This window comes from Rhamphochromis sp. 'chilingali', assembly GCF_963969265.1.
Source record: "Rhamphochromis sp. 'chilingali' genome assembly, chromosome: 1".
In the NCBI taxonomy this organism is placed as follows: Eukaryota; Metazoa; Chordata; class Actinopteri; order Cichliformes; family Cichlidae; genus Rhamphochromis; species Rhamphochromis sp. 'chilingali'.
The window spans coordinates 1,051,998-1,070,534 of NC_137929.1; the positions used below are offsets into that span (position 1 = coordinate 1,051,998).

General features: G+C 39.7%; 2 protein-coding genes and 2 long non-coding RNA genes across 12 annotated transcripts in view; 2 read left to right on the forward strand and 2 right to left on the reverse strand.

Moving 5' to 3' along the window:
- Nucleotides 1–2,274, reverse strand: part of LOC308398402 (uncharacterized protein) — a 36,756-nt gene extending 34,482 nt beyond the window's left edge. For 7 of the 8 annotated variants that reach the window (XM_080885011.1, XM_080885008.1, XM_080885007.1 and 4 more), the window contains exon 1: nt 1,836–2,274. The gene's annotated coding sequence lies outside the window, so the exon portion shown is untranslated. The remainder of the gene's footprint in view (nt 1–1,835) is intronic. The other variant, XR_013971950.1, reaches the window with a different exon arrangement.
- The window catches only part of LOC308397686 (uncharacterized protein), a 94,336-nt gene that overhangs the window by 66,145 nt on the left and 9,654 nt on the right, over nt 1–18,537 (forward strand). The window contains exon 1 of one of the 2 annotated variants that reach the window (XM_080883743.1): nt 18,106–18,208. The exons of the other annotated variant lie outside the window; for it this stretch is intronic. The gene's annotated coding sequence lies outside the window, so the exon portion shown is untranslated. Of the gene's footprint in view, nt 1–18,105; nt 18,209–18,537 lie in introns of those variants that run through there. 2 annotated transcript variants of the gene reach the window in all.
- LOC308399294 lies at nt 7,123–10,227 on the reverse strand. The gene is made up of 6 exons (XR_013972110.1): nt 9,974–10,227; nt 9,215–9,254; nt 9,023–9,069; nt 8,666–8,710; nt 7,794–7,823; nt 7,123–7,333 (listed from the first exon to the last, which is right to left on the reverse strand). It is a non-coding gene; the product is annotated as an uncharacterized lncRNA (long non-coding RNA).
- Nucleotides 14,431–14,982, forward strand: LOC308399440. The gene is made up of 2 exons (XR_013972174.1): nt 14,431–14,575; nt 14,829–14,982. It is a non-coding gene; the product is annotated as an uncharacterized lncRNA (long non-coding RNA).

The following is an 18,537-nucleotide window of genomic DNA, read 5'->3' on the forward strand; positions in this document are numbered from 1 at the left end:
AACACGTATCACTCCGCGAGGCTCCTCCTCGGTAGCCGTAGTCCTCTGACAATCCATCAAGCGGTGCAACTCCGTAGCTTAGCAAAGTCATATTAAAACATTTTTTGACAGATTGCTGAGCGCTGTGTACCACATAAAATCGGTTCGCGGTCAGTAAGCACAACCAGAATTCATACATAAGGTGCACTGTCGATTTCTGAGAAAATGAAAGGATTTTAGGCCGTGCAGCACCTCCGGGCTGCATATCGTTAGCGCGGTTAGCTCGTTAGCGCGGTTAGCTCGCTAACACGTTGACACCGTCCAGCCCCACGCACGGTAACTCGCTAACGGAGATTTTCCGCTTTCATCTTGTCATTGCCTGCAGGTGAAGCTATGGGGGAGGCGGAGTTGTGTTCAGTGAAGGAGAGGCGAGGCCGAGTAACGCAGCGTAGAGACAAAAGTGGACGAAAGAGAGGCAAACCTGTGGCTCCACAAGTATAATTATAACGTAACATAGACTATATCGATATAAACGATATTGTCACATCTTATATCTCGTATGAAAATATATCGATATTTTTAAAAAACTCGATATATCGCCCAGCCCTAGTTCACATGATTCTCGTGTCTACACAGACAAGCGGAGGCTAAGGAAATACACTTAACCGATTAAGGCTAATACATCTGAATACTCAAATGATAAGACACCATGCAATAAACCCAACACAGGATCTCAGGGTTAGAAAATGTATTAACCCTTTACAGCCGATCGGAGAGGGCACGCTCTGTTTTGCGTAACTATTTTTAAATCCCGGTAGCTCTGCAACCACATAAGCTAGTGCAATCATTTTTTTTGCATATGAAACTGGAGGAGTTGTACTTACATCTTATGCTTGTCCTAGGTCACAGTTTCCTTCCACATATAGCTTTGCAAAAACTGCATAAAAATCACTTGCAGCAACAAAAACATGATATTCCAGAAACACGCTTCGCCGATCCGATGTTTGTAACACTTCCTACGTCCATCAGCGCGAACTATCACATGACCGCATGACCTGCCCGAAACCGGAAGTGGCGTCATTTTGCGGAAATTAGTTTTTTTTACCATCGTGACCTCATGAGCTTATACTTGTCTTTTTAAAAGTTATGTTTGACTTTATGACTTTCTGTGTCGTTTCTGGGATGCTGAGGACTCATATTGCACTGCTGGAAATAGTTTATTTTGATGCATATGCTGTTATTTTGCAAATTTGCACTATAATATTTATTTTCGTTTTTCCTGCAGTATATAAAAATTGGTGTATTTCAAAAATAAAACTATGAAGGCACTCATAATAAATTTCCTGTGGTGGGAAACTATTTTGTGCAACTTTTTTGTATTTACAGTTTTGAGGGATAAGCCTCTTAAATTTCTCTAACTACAAATATATGTTAAAAAAAACAAAAACGATTTTCAATTTTTTTGTAGTTTATTGCACTTTTTTTGCAATTTATGTAATTACTATGCACCTAATGCAGACATATTATTAAAGTTTGGTATATTATGGTTGTATTGATGTATAGCAACTTGAAATGCTCCCAGAAATGGCTCCACAGCATGTAAACATATAATATAAGCTCTGGCGGACTTGGTTCTATGGTAGGTCTTAAAGGGTTAATAAATTGCAGGAAATTCACATCCAACCCTTTTTTCCTTCATGAAAAAAACACATATACAAAACATACAATAAACCCCGGGGATAGATTTTAGTATTTTTGCCCTTAACCTGTCCAATGTTATTCTTTCCCCAGAGTGCACTCTTAGTCTATTTTTGTTGTTGGCGCGCTTTAGTTGGAGCTCTTAATAATAACAATACCTCCGTGTATCCGTGACGTCTCGACCTCCTCCGATGAATAACTCGCTCTTTGTGGTAGCAACCGTCTCCACTCGCGGCAGCGAGCAACGAATCTCCGGTTCTTTAGATAGCAGCGAATCATCCACGGTTAGCGACTCTCTCCCGAGACAACTCTCAAAACTCCGTCTCTCCGCTCCGGCGGAATCTCCGTTAGCCAGGACCGTGGCATTAGCCTAGCTCCAGCTAGCCAACGTAGCCAAACGTGCCCCGTGCTTTCTCCAGCACAAAAGGTACGGGAAGCCCAGCTCAAACACTCCGAATGATTACCGGGAAGTCCGAACAACTTTGGTGACATAAGCAGTCCCGAAGCCCGTGCTTCGTCTATGCCATTTTAGTAATCCTCCTTTTTTCCCTCTCTTTCTCCGTCCTTCCTCTCGACTTCTTTTCCCCCGGAAGTCATCTGCAAGTCATGACCTCTCGTGACGTAGCATACAAAACAAATTACACCTCTTCTCTTTTAACAGACATTCACATTCCATGAAATTATGTTTTTTTTAACGTAACTGATTTTTCCACACACTATTTATGCAATTTAATACAAACATTTATATCACATATTTATACCACTCTTAACCTCAAAATGTTATTTTCTCTTCGACTTATTCTCATGAAAAACACAAAATAAATACCACTGATATTTATCAGAGTATTACATATAATACCTGGTGGGCCGGTCTCCAGTCAAAATGCCCGGGACCATTTTTTGTCCCAGTCCAGCCCTGGTCAGGAGTCACAGTCAAGTGTGAGCTGCATGGCCCCTCTATGAACATTGTGGCTTTCCTAATGGCCCCTGTTGAGTCTAATTGTTGAATGTTATCAGTGTGTTTCTTAAATTTTACAGGTCTTAGTTCAATCTGTAGGATCAAGACATTCCTTTGATCCTGACCACCTCTCCACCCACTCTGTGCTGGGGGAGGATTATTGTCAACACATCTCTGTGAAGATTCTGTTTCTTGTGTGGTCAGCTTCCTGCCCTTTAGTGGCTTCACTGTGTTGTGCACGCTGAACCAATACAGGAAGTGAACCATATATTGGGTGTGGGGGAGATCACCATTTTATGGCTAAGGATGCTGTTAGAAACAGTTGGAAGTCACACACACAGAGAGACACACAAACACTAACTCACTCAAACAGCTGAACTACAATGATCCATGTAGCAAACACAAACTGTTATATCACCTTTGGGCTTTTGGAGCCTTGACCTGACTGTGGTGGGCGTGGTCTGCAGCGCCGCTGCAGGGGAGGCGGACGCACCTGAGCGGCACCCGCAATCACGCCTTAACGTCTGTGCTCTCTCTGCTGTTGTTGGTGTGTGTCGGGCTGTGAGCTGCAAAGCTACAGCCGGCTGTGTGCGCACAGCAACCGTGTGTGTAAAGTGGTCAATAAAGAGATGCTGAAAAGCGCGTTCATGCAAACATCGTCGGGTCTGCCGTGATATGTTTACAACGGGACTTCTGCTCCTGAACCTCTGCGCACAGCGTCTGCAGGTCGGGGCTGTACGAAGTCACTTTATCTCTACAGACTGTAAGCTGTCGTCTGTGAGGCGTGAGCGTGTTTGTTTGAACACAGTTCACGGTGGAGAACAGCTGCTGACATAATGTGGATCCGAAGATCCATAACTGGCCTACCTGGGGCTGAAAGTCTCCATAAATGCAGGCGTTTCGGCGGCTACACCGGCTTCCACGAGTGTGACGCTTATTTTGAGAAAATAATAGAATATAAATGTATTTTTATATTTCAATATCACAATAATCTTCCAATGTAGAACTACAAGTTAAAAAAGAAGTAACATAAATCAAATCCACTTCAGCTAAATACTTCTCATTTATTTCCATCTTACATGCTGTGACTGCAGCCATTCCCACATCTCTGTGAATGGGACTCATGGACATGGATCAGTGGTTGTTGATCAATGGTCCTGAGAATCTGCATAATTAAGATGAAGGAACGGAGCTCCCAGCCCATCGTTCCTGCAGCTGCTTTCAGTCTTTATGCAAATGTCCTGTTTGTAAGACTGAAACCTGCAGCTGAGACTGAAGACGTCACCTGATGATGACGACACGTTTCTCCCACAAAACGCTGCGTCCAGATGAACAGAAGCAACAGACTCACTTTCCTGGATGATTGAGATGCATCAAGACTTCATTGTGTGTTACTTCTCATTCAGCACAGACACATTATTCCTGTTAGGTCATGTCAGCTGTCACTCAGTACAAGCACAACTGTGAACAACACAAACTTCTCTTCAATGTGTCACAGAAACACTAAGTGTGAGAGCCTGTATGACACACAGGACAGACTGTAAGCTCTGCTGGCTGCACAGCACTTTGTAGCAGTTTTCCAACATGTCCTCCACCCGTGATGTCAGTGGTGGGACCCCAGTCACAGCACTCAGCACCACCTCCTTTAAATGGATTTTATAGCAGTTCCTCCCGTTACTCGGTGCAACGCTTCTTAAATGTGTTTTTGCAGGATAAAACACAGCAGGTGGTGTAGAGAGGACGTCAGCTGACGGAGCAGAGGGAGGCAGACTGTGGATAAATGACAGAGTGAGAGGAGAGCAACCATGACAGAAGCACAGGTGTGGCAGATAGAAGTGGCTTTATAGACACTTATTGTCAGTCCTCGTGCATGCTGTGGAAATAAGTGTCTGTGTCATGAGGTGACATGTGAGCTTATCTTTGGTCAATAAAGCTGAACGACCAGTTTTCACTTTGCTTGTTACGCTTGTTTAGTGACGTCTGGGTTTCTGTGGAGCCCGAATTTTGATGAGTTCTGGTGAAATCATCTGAGATCATCTGAGCATCGGTGAAGAGTCAGCAGAGAAAGTGTGGGACAGAAGTTTGCTTTGGACACATGGACTGAAATCAAAAAGGAACAAACAGGATTTCCAATGGACAGTATGGAGAAGTGAAAGTACACAAAGGCTGTGCTGGAACACGTGTGTTACACTTTTTGACAGCTGAGAACAAAACACAATATTTTGCATCATCTCTGCAGTGTCTCTTCTTTCCTCTGCTGTTGTGCTTTTAGCTCCAAACTGTTTCAAATGGTTTGTCAGCAAGCTGACCTCTGACCTCTGCAGTACTAACTCCTGACCCGTACAAAGAGCGGGCGTTTCTGACCTTTGACCTGCAGCTGTATGTCTCTCAGTCTCAGTTCTTCTCTCCGTCACTGATGGAGCAGGTGTAGTTGCTGCTGACAGTCAGTCGTTTGTTTTCTCAGAGTGAGGCTGAAGTCTGAACTGTTCAGAGCATCAGGTCTCATCAACGTGCGCTGCTGTAACGCCGCTTTGTCCTCTGAGATCACCAGGTATGAAACCTGAGTGCTGACAGAGCAGCATGTTCCCCCTCATTCACCTCCACCACCACAGCCAAGGCATGCTGGGAAACTGAGGACACACAGACGGAGAACTGAAGTGTCTGCTGTGTGTTCATCTCAGAGTCCTCACAGGTGACACATTAGCTCCAGAACACCAAGCCAGGTGTTTGAAGCCTGACAGGGATTCTTCCCATCCAGAGGGAGGATTTAGCTGCACAACAATGAACATTAGTGTGTAGTTTAGAAACACAGACTGTGCCTGCACTGCATCTAGTGAAGAAAAGTGTTACTGCCAGAGAACGAGGCTCCTTTAAAGCAGCTGATATTAAGGTTGAAAAATCAACAATAAGCTGATGTAATCAACGTTTCACAAAATGGTCAGCAGCTAAAATCTGGAGCCGTTCTTTGGTGGTAATTAACAGTTTGTTCTTGTTAGCTAATTATGTCATTAAAGGTAGCAGCAGAAGCCTTGTGTTGAAAGCCCATTCACTCACACATTCACACAGTATGTGTGTGTCTGTGTTACACTGTGGACATCCCTTCTGTTGGAGCGCCATCTTGTGGCAGGTTTAAGAAATGTTCTTCTTGTAAATCCAAACTGATGCACCTCCATAGCAGACTGTGGAGGCTTTCAGTGACATGAAGACTTGATTTATACTGTCATATTCTCCTGTTACACAAAGCACAGCACGCTGAACATGGATGAACTGAAACTCCCAGCATCTGACTGAGGAAAAGCACAAATCATTCTCACACTGACTCCTGCTTGATTTTAGATTTGCTTTCAAATCCTCACACTTTCATATGAAGCACTAAATGGGCTCCAGACTGTTTATCTCAGCTTCCTGTCAAACACACTGCTGCTCACACCGAGGCTCAGTTTACTCCTCCAGCCTGGCTTAACCTGCTGTCTGTTAAAAACAGTCCCACACTCCTCTGTTTAATCCTTCTGATCAGACTCTTTGATTTTGTATTGTTTTTACCTGAAGTTGTGTTTTTGACATGGTTCTGTCTGTGAAATAAAGCTCACACACACACTGCTACAGTCCTTCATACACTTAGAAACGAAGCTGCTCCTTTCCTCAGTGCTGACACATAAAGAAGAGTTGGTTTTATATCCAACACGTCTCTGTTCCAGAAAACAGCTTCAGCAGCCTCTGAGTCTGAACTTGGAGTTGGTTATAAGCCACAGGCCTGTGTGCACAGCAATGAGGAAATATAATGCAGTAAGTGAAACATGGATGTGTGGAACAGATTATCCCAAAGGTTGATTCTGTTCATCTGGACGTTCTCAGTGAAACATTTGGTCTCTCGGTCAGGTGACTCCTTTAGTCTCAGCTGACTGCAGCTTTCCAAACCTTTGTCACTGGATCACTCACTTCATCTCCAACGTGTCCCTGACACAGACAGCTGGAGCCGTTACAGCAAAATCATTGATCATCGTTTTTAGAACATTAGCTGGTGTTGGTGGGCAGGCTAGCAGTGCTAATTGTTAGCACTAGTTCTGCTGCTCTCCCTTTGTCTCTGTTATTGTTGGTCTTTAGTGAACAATAGAAAGTGTCTTCATGAGACTGTTGCCTAATGTTCAAATGTAGATAACACCACCTGCACCAACCTGTTACACAGCACAACCCTCTGGTGTAGCTTTGCCCATACGGTAAAAAAATATATTTTAAAATACATTTTAAAATATATTTATATATTTAAAATGTATTTTAGCACATATATTTTTTGGCCATTTTTTGTATATTTTGAAATATATTAATAAAATATATTTCAAAATACAATTTAAATGTATTTAAAATCATTCAAAAAAATATAAATTTAACCCTTCATATATTTCTAAGAAAACACATTCACATGTAACATCTGAAATAAATCTTTATTTGGAAATCTAGTTTTAGATTTCCAAAAATTTGATATTTGTACAACTAAACATTTGAACTACAATATATGCTATTGAGCGATACTTTTATGGGTAATTTTTGGTAAAGAAACTGGTGACAGAGTTGTAGGCTTTTTAAAGTACTATTAGCTAACCATTTGAACTGACTTTCAAAGCTGATTACCTTTTAAATTGCTGTGGATCAAAACCTCCAGTGGGAAGGCGGCCATTAGAAGAACACGCACCATTGAACCTGAAAATAACAAAAACAAACAAAAAACAGAACAATATATAAGAGTCCGGTAGGGTAATAAATCTCTTCTGAAGCAATATAGTTATTTTGGGTGAAAAACAAAACATTCCTCTAAAATATATATACTGACATCAGCAATCAACATCATGATTGTAATTATTTCCTTTTTAGTACATCTACTGCTGTTTGCATGTGTCAAGCACTACGACTGTATCTATGCATATAAATTCACCATATATATCCAGCAAAAATGTTTTGTTATAGTCAAAAGGAAAACAAACAAAGGCATTCAATCAGAGGTGAGAAATTAATTGGGAATATGAATTATAGGTGAACTATTCTTTACCTACTAGCAATCAAGCTTCTTTAACCAAGAAGCTTGAAATATTTGAATGTAAAATAAAATAAATAAATAAATAATAATAAAAATAACATGATGTAATTAAAATGCACAACTTACATTAAGGAAATCTGCATTTGTATCCACAGGCTAAAAGTAAAACAGTAAATGTGTTAGTGATAGTACAGGTATTTGTAAAAAAAAAAAAAAAAAGAGGCAGTAACTGTGACGCTTCTAGTGGGATGCTAAATGCAGAGATTTATATTTACAGTATAATACTGCATGTACGGGTAGCTGTGTTGTGAACTGTAACTGAATATTAGAGAATCTCAGAGAAATTAAATGTATTTATTTTTTGAATTTATCAATCATAAAACCGTCTGTTTTGAAGGCCTGTTACGATAGCGACTTTTTGTTGGTCGGTATATTGCCCCATAAACAATTGCGACAAGTTATGTCATTGTCATTTTAAGACCATTTTATGTCTTTGAATGTATAATCATAATATAACACCATAATAATGCAAGATCTACACACTTTCAATTGACAAACCGACATCTAATTCTTAAAGTATTTAGATCATTGAAATTAGGAATCAAAATATTAGATACCTTAAAAACTTGAATAAATAGTAAGTTTTCTAACAAATAGAAAACAATGATATTTAATGTTATTGTTTTGTTATCATTATATTTTATTTTTGTAAATATAATGGCGGATAAATTACATCATCAACAATTATTGAGGTCATGTACATGTACTGTGTGTTAAGTCGATATATCGATTATTGTGATAGGCCTACTGTTTTGGTATCATAACGAGCTTGTCAAACATGCATGACCACTAAACAATGTCTAAGCAGTAGTATTGGTCTGAATGACAACAAACATAACTAGTGTTTTGGAAAATCTGTTAGAAAACAGTTATTTCAATAATTATGATTAGCATGTGACACAGACACCGCATAAAAAACCACAACAACAAATACTTACTTTAGGAGGATGGGGGAGGGCAGCATGAGGTTGAGACTTTGACATCTGTAAGAAACAAATTCATGTATTACAAACAAGTCACTTAAAAATACATTAATGTGGCAGACTGTTCCCTGTTCAGATGCAGTGTATAAGTACAATCAGGGCTGTCACAACAATGGGGTGGGGCCAAGTGGCTGCAACCCTAGGTACAATGTGCAGGTATATATAATTACATATAATATATGTGAATAAAGCAAGAATCTGTTTAGGTTAGTCACTGTGCTGACTGATGCTTGCTAGGTTTATATGATTGCAAACTGCACAAAAACAACAACAGCAACAACATTAATGACAATGACAAACAAAATTACTTACATTTATGTAAATCTCACATTAGGAAGATCTGCATTCGATTTCATGGGCTGAAATAAATAGGCAGAAACATTACTGCTAAAAAAATAAAAAACAAAAACTCTAAAAAGCCTAAAAATGACTTAAAAAGCAAGGAAATGTGGAACATTGTAATTAGCGAACATTAATAAAGCATAACTGTTCTTTGTTTCTAACCTTGGTAAGTACTCTGTAGCCAGAAGGAGAGGTAGGATTTCTGTGAAAGCCAAATTAAATGTGAATAGGCTTTGATAGTTATTGAGAAGGCAGAATAATAAGAAAAGGCAAAAGTACGTCACAATATAATTAATTAAGTTACATATTTTGATTACCAAATTATGGAAGCGTGGAGCTGCCACCCAGGCAAAAGAAAAATAGAGCTGTATCACGTTATGACGTGAAATGTTTATTGTTCTAACATTATGCTTTTCATGTTTGTATAATACAGTGGTTCTTAACCTTGTTGGAGGTACCGAACCCCACCAGTTTCATATGCGCATTCATTGAACCCCTCTTTAGTGAAAAATAAAGTGTGTTTTTTTTTTTCAAATTAGACGTAGATATGTTTTTTACTGGTGCACAAAATGAGCCGTGCACGTCACAGCGGAGGCTCTGCCGAACCCCTGAGACCAACTCACCGAACCCCTAGGGTTCGATCGAACCCAGGTTAAGAACCACTGGTATAATATAATATCACATTATTATAATATACATAATTGTCACGTTCGCACAATATTGTACGGACGTGATAATTATGTACATTTTTCGTACAATGTTGTTCAAACATGTTGTTCAAACATGATAGTATATTGTTAGAACGATAAACTTTTCACGTTATAACGTGATATACTTATATTTCTCTTTTGCCTGGGTGGCAGCTCTACGCTTCCGTTCCAAATACACGAGAATAAAGTAATATTATATGGGAAAAGGCACCTGCTAGCTTGATGATGGAGGCTTCTTAGACTGGCCACCCGCCTTGGCTTCTTGTCGCCACTCCACGAAATAAAGGTCCGTTTCCTCCATGCCGGCTAATTATTCATCCTCATTAAAATCTCGTATATGTTCAGTTGGCAGAATTGAGAATTTTACATCTTCCAACCACTTAATTAACGCGAACATAATCGGCTTGTTTCTTCCCGTCTCCTGTATCCGGCCGTTCCTCTCGCTGTCAGATTTCGCGCCTCAGAGACGTCGTTATTTTTCAAAAAAAAAAAAAAAAGAAGAAAGAAAGAAACAGCAACAACTACTAAAGAGAGTTTTTGCACGTTCATTGCACATTTGTGGGAATGTTTAAATATTTAATTTTTATTAATTACTTTTCATTATATCTTTATTTTTTAAACCACCGTGGCAATGCGCATGCGCATACACTCCTGCACGCAAAGGGCTTTGGAGTTGACGTAATGTCGCAATGCATTGTGGGAGCGCAGCACCATCTTGGCAGGTCACGAATCAAAACAAGATTGCTACGAACCATTCTGAAACGTAGCTCAAAAGAAAATGACGGTATAGAGACAGATTCTGTCCAGATGCAAAGAGACGGTACTTGATTGTTGAAATGTGGACCCGTATGAAATATAGCCGTGGAGTAGAAACCCTGAAGACCAAACCGCTATTGACTTAGCATGATCTACTCTCATACCTTGTCTGTGGAGTCAGAGCATACACGGCGCACCAATTTCGCAATTATAAATCTCTGGAGGCGCACATCCAATTCACCAAGGACTGGGTACAAGATTTGGCTATTTTTAAGCCTCCACGTTGTGAGTACGCCGTCATTCAAGCAAAGGTAAGTCAGCTTGAGTACTGCGAGTAAAATGCGTTTGATTCCCCCCAGCATTCAAATTAGTGCTAGCAAAAATTCATTCATGAGGGGGAAATTACAGTGAGAACATGTAGAGGCTCTGTTAGAGGGATAACATAGTGAGTTCAGTGCATTGATGTGACATTGTCCTGAAGGATTTAGTTATTCTTTATGGTTAAAGAAATTGCCCTAATTAATTCATATTTATTATAAATAATCCTAATTACACATCTTGCTTCCTTGTTTGTGTCCTGTGTCACTAAAAATACATTCTGTTTTAGTTTTATACATTGATTAATGACCTGCAGAATCTGCTTGTCATATTAGGTGTCCATAATTGTCACTTAAAGTCGAACTTTATGTTTTCTCCCTCTTGAAAGTGATTACATCCTTGCATTACATACTTTAGGTTCATTTTTTGCTGATAGGTTTCTAAAAAGAAACATGCAGATTTAGAATATAACATGCAGCGTTCTATAGATGGATACATAAAAACACTTTATTTGTTACATTTATGATAAATGGATTTGAAAGTAAATAAAACACATTTGTGTCGGCCTTGGCTCATAGTTCTTGTCTTTAAATGAACTTTGTCTGTGTGTGTTTCAGGTCCTGCACTCTTAAAGACTGAATTGCAGCATTGCAGCCACAGGTCATTGTGAGCATCACAGGGAAGGTTGAAGCCGCCCACTGCAGCTGTATGGCTAGAGTCGTGGAGACTTGCAGCCATGTCACTGCTCTTCTGTTTAATGTAGAAGCAACAGTGAGGATCTGTGGCACAAGGACTGTTACAGATGAACCTGCATACTGGGTTTTGCTGGGTAATATGACCAAGATACAGCCAGAGGTTGGCCATAAGATAGACTTCTCCTCTTCAGCTGCCCAAAAAAAAGGTTCTTGATCAAAACATAGACAGACCATCTGTAGTGACAGGTAAAAGAAGCCATCCTCAAAAAAGAAAAGTTCCACCTGCTACTGTGGAGGAGTTGGATCAACTGATGAGACAATATTTTTCCAAGCATAGTTCTGTTCTGAATAACCCATAGTGTTTTAATTTAGGGGGCCATGTAAATACTTTGCATTTACTGAATATGTACTTACTAAATACCACTGTTCAAAAGTTGAATAAAGAAATAAAGAAATGTTTGCCTATTTTTAATTAAAAGCACTTTGTCGAACATCACATCAGTTACAATGTAGAAAAAATGTTATGTATAGTTTACAAATGACAAAATGTTCACATAAAATCATGACAGCATTTGTATAATATCACCCACTACTAGCATTCTGTAATTTACTGTCTCTTTTGAAAACTTATCACTTATCACATGGAGAAACCTTTGGAATGCAAGCATGCTGATCCACACAGGTATGCACACAGGTGTACACATGGGTATTCACAGACACGGACTACAGCTTTCTTGGCTGCTGCCTCAAAGCACACTGTGCGCTGTCTATCCTGCGTGCTGCACAATATCGTTTATTATTTAGTAACTATTGATATCTATGGCTAGCTAGTTTATTGTGATGGTGCTTTTTTTTCTATTATTATGTTGCTCTTTGTTGTTTGCTGTCTCCTCTGTTTTTTTTTTTCTCCATACAGGTGACCCAGGAGTTTTTTTTTTGTTGTTTGTTTTTTTTTCTCTCTTCCCCCCTTCTCACCGTCTCTTCCCCCCTTTGGTTTTCTTTCTTTCTTTCTCTCCCTCTCTTTCTTTCATTCTTTCCCCCTGTCCTGTCCCACAGTTATGTCTGTCCCGTTTGCAACTGAAAATAAAATAAATTCATAATTATAATAAAGGTCAATCAAATGGACCAATATGGCAAGGCCATGATGACCCACTTGGTAAAATAAATCCGCTTGGCATCTTTCTTGGCCTCAAGACAACAATTCTGATGGCTATAGATCCAAACGGGACAAAAAATAAATAAAAATAAAGTAGTCTCAGGATAGTGAATTAAACCAACATTTATTGTTGATTTTTTTTTAACAAGAAAAACATTTTTCAACTGAATAAAAACAATGCCAATAACCAAAATAAATAGAAGCGTACATGAAAACTACACAGTCCTTCACCTTTCTGTCTGATTTTTTTAAGGAAAACAGTTTTTCATTCCACTAAAAACAGGACAAACCCACCAGCATGAACATTAAATAAACTATTACAATTGTAAAACAAAACTCATTTACAAAATGTAATAATTATCAGTGGGTCCCAGGAAATAGAATGTGACATGGGATTTAGATTTCCGTTACCAGGATGGTCGGGTTCAGCGTAGTCTTTATCACCACCTGTCAAAGACACATCATCAATATTCATGTTTGCTCAGGTTATTCACTTGTTCACATCTGTCTGAGATCATTCATACTGTTGTATGGATGTGTGTACAGTATGTATATAATTATCAGCTATGTAAAAGATATTATCATCTCTGTTCTTACCTAGTTGGAAGTCCTCCATTCAAACTCAGAGAGCCGCTGGAGGAAGGTGGTGATCTGAGGGCTGATTCTTGTAACCTTCCTCTTTACGACACGACCTGTCTTGCGGCTTGTACCAAGTTTTGCAGGGCATTTTGTTCCCATGTCTGGATTGATCCTCACAAAGAACCTTTTAACGGAAAAAAGGCTGCTTTAATTTCAAAATTAAAACATACGTTACAGCAATCACCTATATGTTTCTGCAACTGTAAAAAGAGAAGGAGAAAAAAAAAAGAAGAGAAAAAAGGAAAAAAAAAAAAAAAAAAAAGAAAACTTATCACTACATAAACAGCACAAGACTTAAAAGTATTTAACAAGAGCATTTTTCCCTGGTTTTACTACCACACTGGGGCACATGTTCACCAAAACGCAGCAAACCTTTGCCATCTTATCCAGGAAGGTCACCTTTTTACCCTCACATGGAAGAAGTAATCTGATTGGCATGGTGGTATGTAGCATGTAGTTTGAAGCAGGGATTTCGTAGTGCCCCATGTGTAGTGTTGGAACCCAGTCAGGATTTGTTTCATTCATTTCATAGGCTGGTTTGTTGCAATAATGCCAAATAATTAGCAACTCTATAAATAGAAGGTAGTTCTGCATGTTTGTTCTAAGTTTGTGCTATGATCTCAGAGCGCATTGAAAATAAAATTAACAGGCTATAAATAATAATATGAACTTATTTAGAACTTACCTGAATGAAAATACTGGAGCACACCAACAGATATCTGTGGCTGGTAGAGAACTGAATATCAGCTCGTCTCGCAGCTGCTATCCAGGCTAGACGCCTTCTTTTGGTAACATCCAACACATAAGCTCCCTCATGATGTTTCCAGGTGAGGAAACAATGAAAAGAGAGCCTGTTTTCAAGCTTATTCCTTTGTCGGTAGTGCAATCTAACATTACAACCGACCACACAGCAAGCATTTGTTTGGCCTGCTAATATGGCGCCTTGACCAAAAATCCTGGCTACGCCCCATCCCGTAAGATCACGTTCCAGAGCCCTATTAACGTACGGATCTAGAAAGAAGACGCTGCATCTGGGACTCTCCTCAGCTCTTACTGGGACAGTGGCGCGGCTGCCCCTCTGTGGGTCTTCCTTGGTCTCTTGTGTTCTGGGGGCCTCTGGATGTCTGGAGTTTTGATCTCCTCCATACCCGCTTCACACCCTGGAGGACGGGGCTGTGGCCCCCCCACACTCCCTAGCAGATCATTACATGGAGAAACCTTTGGAATGCAAGCATGCTGATCCACACAGGTATGCACACATGGGTATTCACAGACGCGGACTACAGCTTTCTTGGCTGCTGCCTCAAAGCACACTGTGCGCTGTCTATCTTGCGTGCTGCACAATATCGTTTATTATTTAGTAAATATTGATATCTATGACTAGCTAGTTTATTGTGATGGTGCTTTGTTTTCTCTATTATTATGTTGCTCTTTGTTGTTTGCTGTCTCCTCTGTTTGTTTGTTTTTTTGTTTGTTTTTTTTTTGTTTTTTTCTCCATACAGGTGACCCAGGAGTTCTTTTTTTTTTTTTCTCTCTCTTCCCCCCCCTTCTCACCGTCTCTTCTCCCCTTTGGTTTTCTTTCTTTCTCTCCCCCTCTTTCTCTCATTCATTCCCCCTGTCCTATTTATTAAAAAAAAAATAAAAAAAATAAAAAAATGACAAAGGATGAACTGAAGCTCTGCCATCACGTAATGTTGCATACTGCTGTTTCTGATGTCATTTAGGAAAAAATAAATAAATAAAAAAATAAAAAATAAAAAAAGAAGACGCTGCATTTTTAACTCTGAGGGAGATGGAGAATGAGCCTATTTCCAAAACAGTGGAGTGTGTTCCTTTAAGTACTAAATTGTATATATTGTCAAAAACTAAAGTGTACATAGCAGTTGTTGTATCTTGTTTACTGTATCACTGACAGATAATTTCAAAGTCAATGAACGCTACATTATAGTGAGATATTGTGTAATGTGAAATACTGTAAGCAAATGAATAAACAACCTAATTCGTGATAGACCTTTGACTCTGTTTTGTTTGAATCCAACTGTTTTTTGCAGATGTGCATAAAACATGTTACTTTTAGTATTGTTATCATTATCATCATTATTGCACTAAATATATTTTAAATAAAGGATACTTTGATATACATTCTACTGTAAGGTTGGAAATGTATTTTCTTCACCCTAAAATATGTTTTGAAATGTATTTTGGTTTGAAAGAAATATATTTTCAATTTCAAAAATATATATTTTTGGAGCATCACAAATACAAAATATATTTACCATATATTTGAAATATATTTTGGCCAGGAAAAATGTATTTTTTTACCGTATGGGTTTGCTGCTGCTGACTTTGAAAATCACACCAAACATGGAATCAAATATATCGACTCAGCTTAGACTACAGAGAAGCTCGGCACTGCTCACAAAACTCAACACAAAAGGCTTTTTAAAGACAACAATCACTTTGACAGACACACAAACACGACTGAGTACAGAGCAGCTGCTGGTTTGAAGCCACAGAAATGTTCAAATGTTTAAACACACTGCAGCGTTGCAGCCGTGATGCATTTGTGCTGCTAAGGCCACACACATCAGCTGCCTTACATTTTAGTACCAGTTCATCTCTGACCATGGCAGCACAGTCTCTCCAGTACAGTGATGTTGGTGGGGACAGTGGGGACTGATTGTTCATTGGCTGTAAGCCGGTCACATGGACGTTTAACTGGTGCTTTGATTGCTCTGTAGTCTGTTGTGCCTGTGAGCTGCTCCTAAAATGAGACAGATTATAATTGTCACCATTCTGTTAATGACTCTTATTATGTGCGCTCTCCTCCACTGTCACACTAAACACATTAAACCTTTATTTTGGTGTAAAGTCAGGATTTATTGGCTCTTCTTAAAAGCGTCATGAAGTGCAAAACTCAGCAAACATTATACAAAAGTAGATTTAGAAGCTGAACTGAAAACATTTAAAGTGACAGTCAGCACAAATCCAGCTGACATCTCCATCCAACCCAAGTCTTCATTTAAAGTCATTATAACTGTGACACACGTTTGTTACAGTATTAATCCTGCCTGATGCTGCAGGGCCAACATCATGAAACAGGCTCAGCATTTATTTCCATTATGAAACTTTATCATTAAAAACAAACCATTGTTCTGCAGTCGTCCCAGGACTGTGGGTCAAACGTTCTCTCCACATGTTTAAGGCTGAGCTCACTTTATCGTCTGCCTGAAGGAGGAAAGCAGATGTTACTAAACATCACAATAAAACATATGAAATGGGTGCACATGAGGAACATCTGCACTGTTAAAGCCATGCAAACATCTTCACACATGAAGCAGCAACACCTCTCAGTTTAGCAGCAGCTGGTAAAAGCCACAGTGATCCTGGAGCCTCCCTGAAGGACTTGTTCATCAGTAACTGTCAGGAGGACGATTAAACCTTCTGCACACGTCCTGTAGTTACACACTCGGGAGGAAAGACGACGTCCTCGCTCTGCAACGTGATCTGTGTTTCATCCAGGACGCTCAAACACAGACTGGTTTCCAAATATTAGACGCACTGGTTCTTCATGCGTTTCTACCTGAGCACTCAGAGTCATTTCTACAACAGGCCTCCTTCACCTGCTGGTGCCTCTGTTTCTGTGTTTGGCTGTTTCCATCAGTGCCTGATGTTTGTGATCTTTGATCTGTTCTGAAGTCTCTCTTTGTAACACAAATGTTGTTTGGCTTCTTTTGCAAACAAGGCAAAAGAACTTTAATGGATTCATTTGCTGATCTTACTTTTCTGATGCAAAGCCGTCCTTTCAACGCTTTAGAAAGAAAACCAAACAATGTTTTTAAAACTTTCCCAAAATGTAAAAGCTATTAAAACCATAAACTTCTGCTCCTTGATCATGTGATTCTTCTTCTAGACTGTCTGTAATTGTTATTGCTGATTGTCAATAAAGTTGTTTTTTATAAGTTATGTTGTAAAGGAAGCTTGTGGCGAGGGAGGAGGGGCGACTAAAAGCAGGTTCATATAGTGGGAAAGTCCTCAGGTCATGTGAGGATATTTACTGATGCGTCAACACTGTCAGATAAAAGAACGGCTGCTGCATTTGTTCTCCCACAAATAAGTTTGGTGATGAGTAAAAGAATTACAGATGATGTGGCAGTTTATACTGGGAGCTGGTAGTGATGTTACTGGCTTGAACTGGGTGGAGGACGCACTAATATGGAGGTATGTGGTTTCCTGGGACTCTAGCAGCGTGCTAGTGAGCACAGGTGATATGTCTTCAGACTCTAGGCAACATATTGTTTTTGATATACTTCATTTACTGTATAGAATCAAACACAGAGGGATAGAAGTGGATTTCTTATGGCTCCCTGTGAATATCGGTGTTGATGCAATGAACAGGACGATAAGTTTAAAAAGGTGCAGCAAGAAGAAGTCGTGCAGGTTTGACTATAAAATACAGTGAAAGTGAGGTGAAGAGTATAATGAAGGTAAAGATGAAGGACGAGTGGCAGGCACACTGGGACAGAGATGGGAAAGGCAGATATTATTATACAGAAAACAGTCGTGTAGAAGAAGCTGCAGCAGAGACCAGGATGGAATCTGGAGAGTCAGAGTTGGTCACACAGGCTTGAATAGCACACTTAAAAAGGTAAACATGACACAGGAAGTGTGACTTCTGTGGACCAGAGGAGACGTTTGACGGGTTGTTAGCGTAGTCAGGATGCTGGATGGAAACGCTGTGCCTGATAGGATGATTACAGGCTGGACTTTGTCTTCCTGTTACAGATGGATCCAGGCCCTGGATGACTGCTGGACACACATGACCCACACTAGGCTGCCTTCATCCATCCTTTCCTCCTTCACTGAGACTCAGAGTCAGCATGTATGTATTTATCAGTGATTTGAATCCTTTCATTACAGAGTGAAGTTAAAGTAGACGTGTGAACACACTAATGAACACAAAGGGACACAACTACTACTCCATGATGGAAAGCTGAAGTATTACACAGCTTTATGAACCTCCTGTTATCCTGGTAGACGAGTACAGCAATAAATCTTTTACTTGAACATCTTCTGGCTCCAATAAGCTTTGAAATGTGACCATGAAGTTAGAGACACACTGACTGAAACCCACAGCTGTGACTGTGGATCACATCCACACACAGTGTAGCTGCTGTCTCTGTGTGAGCCTTTGCACTGCTGCTCGCAGCA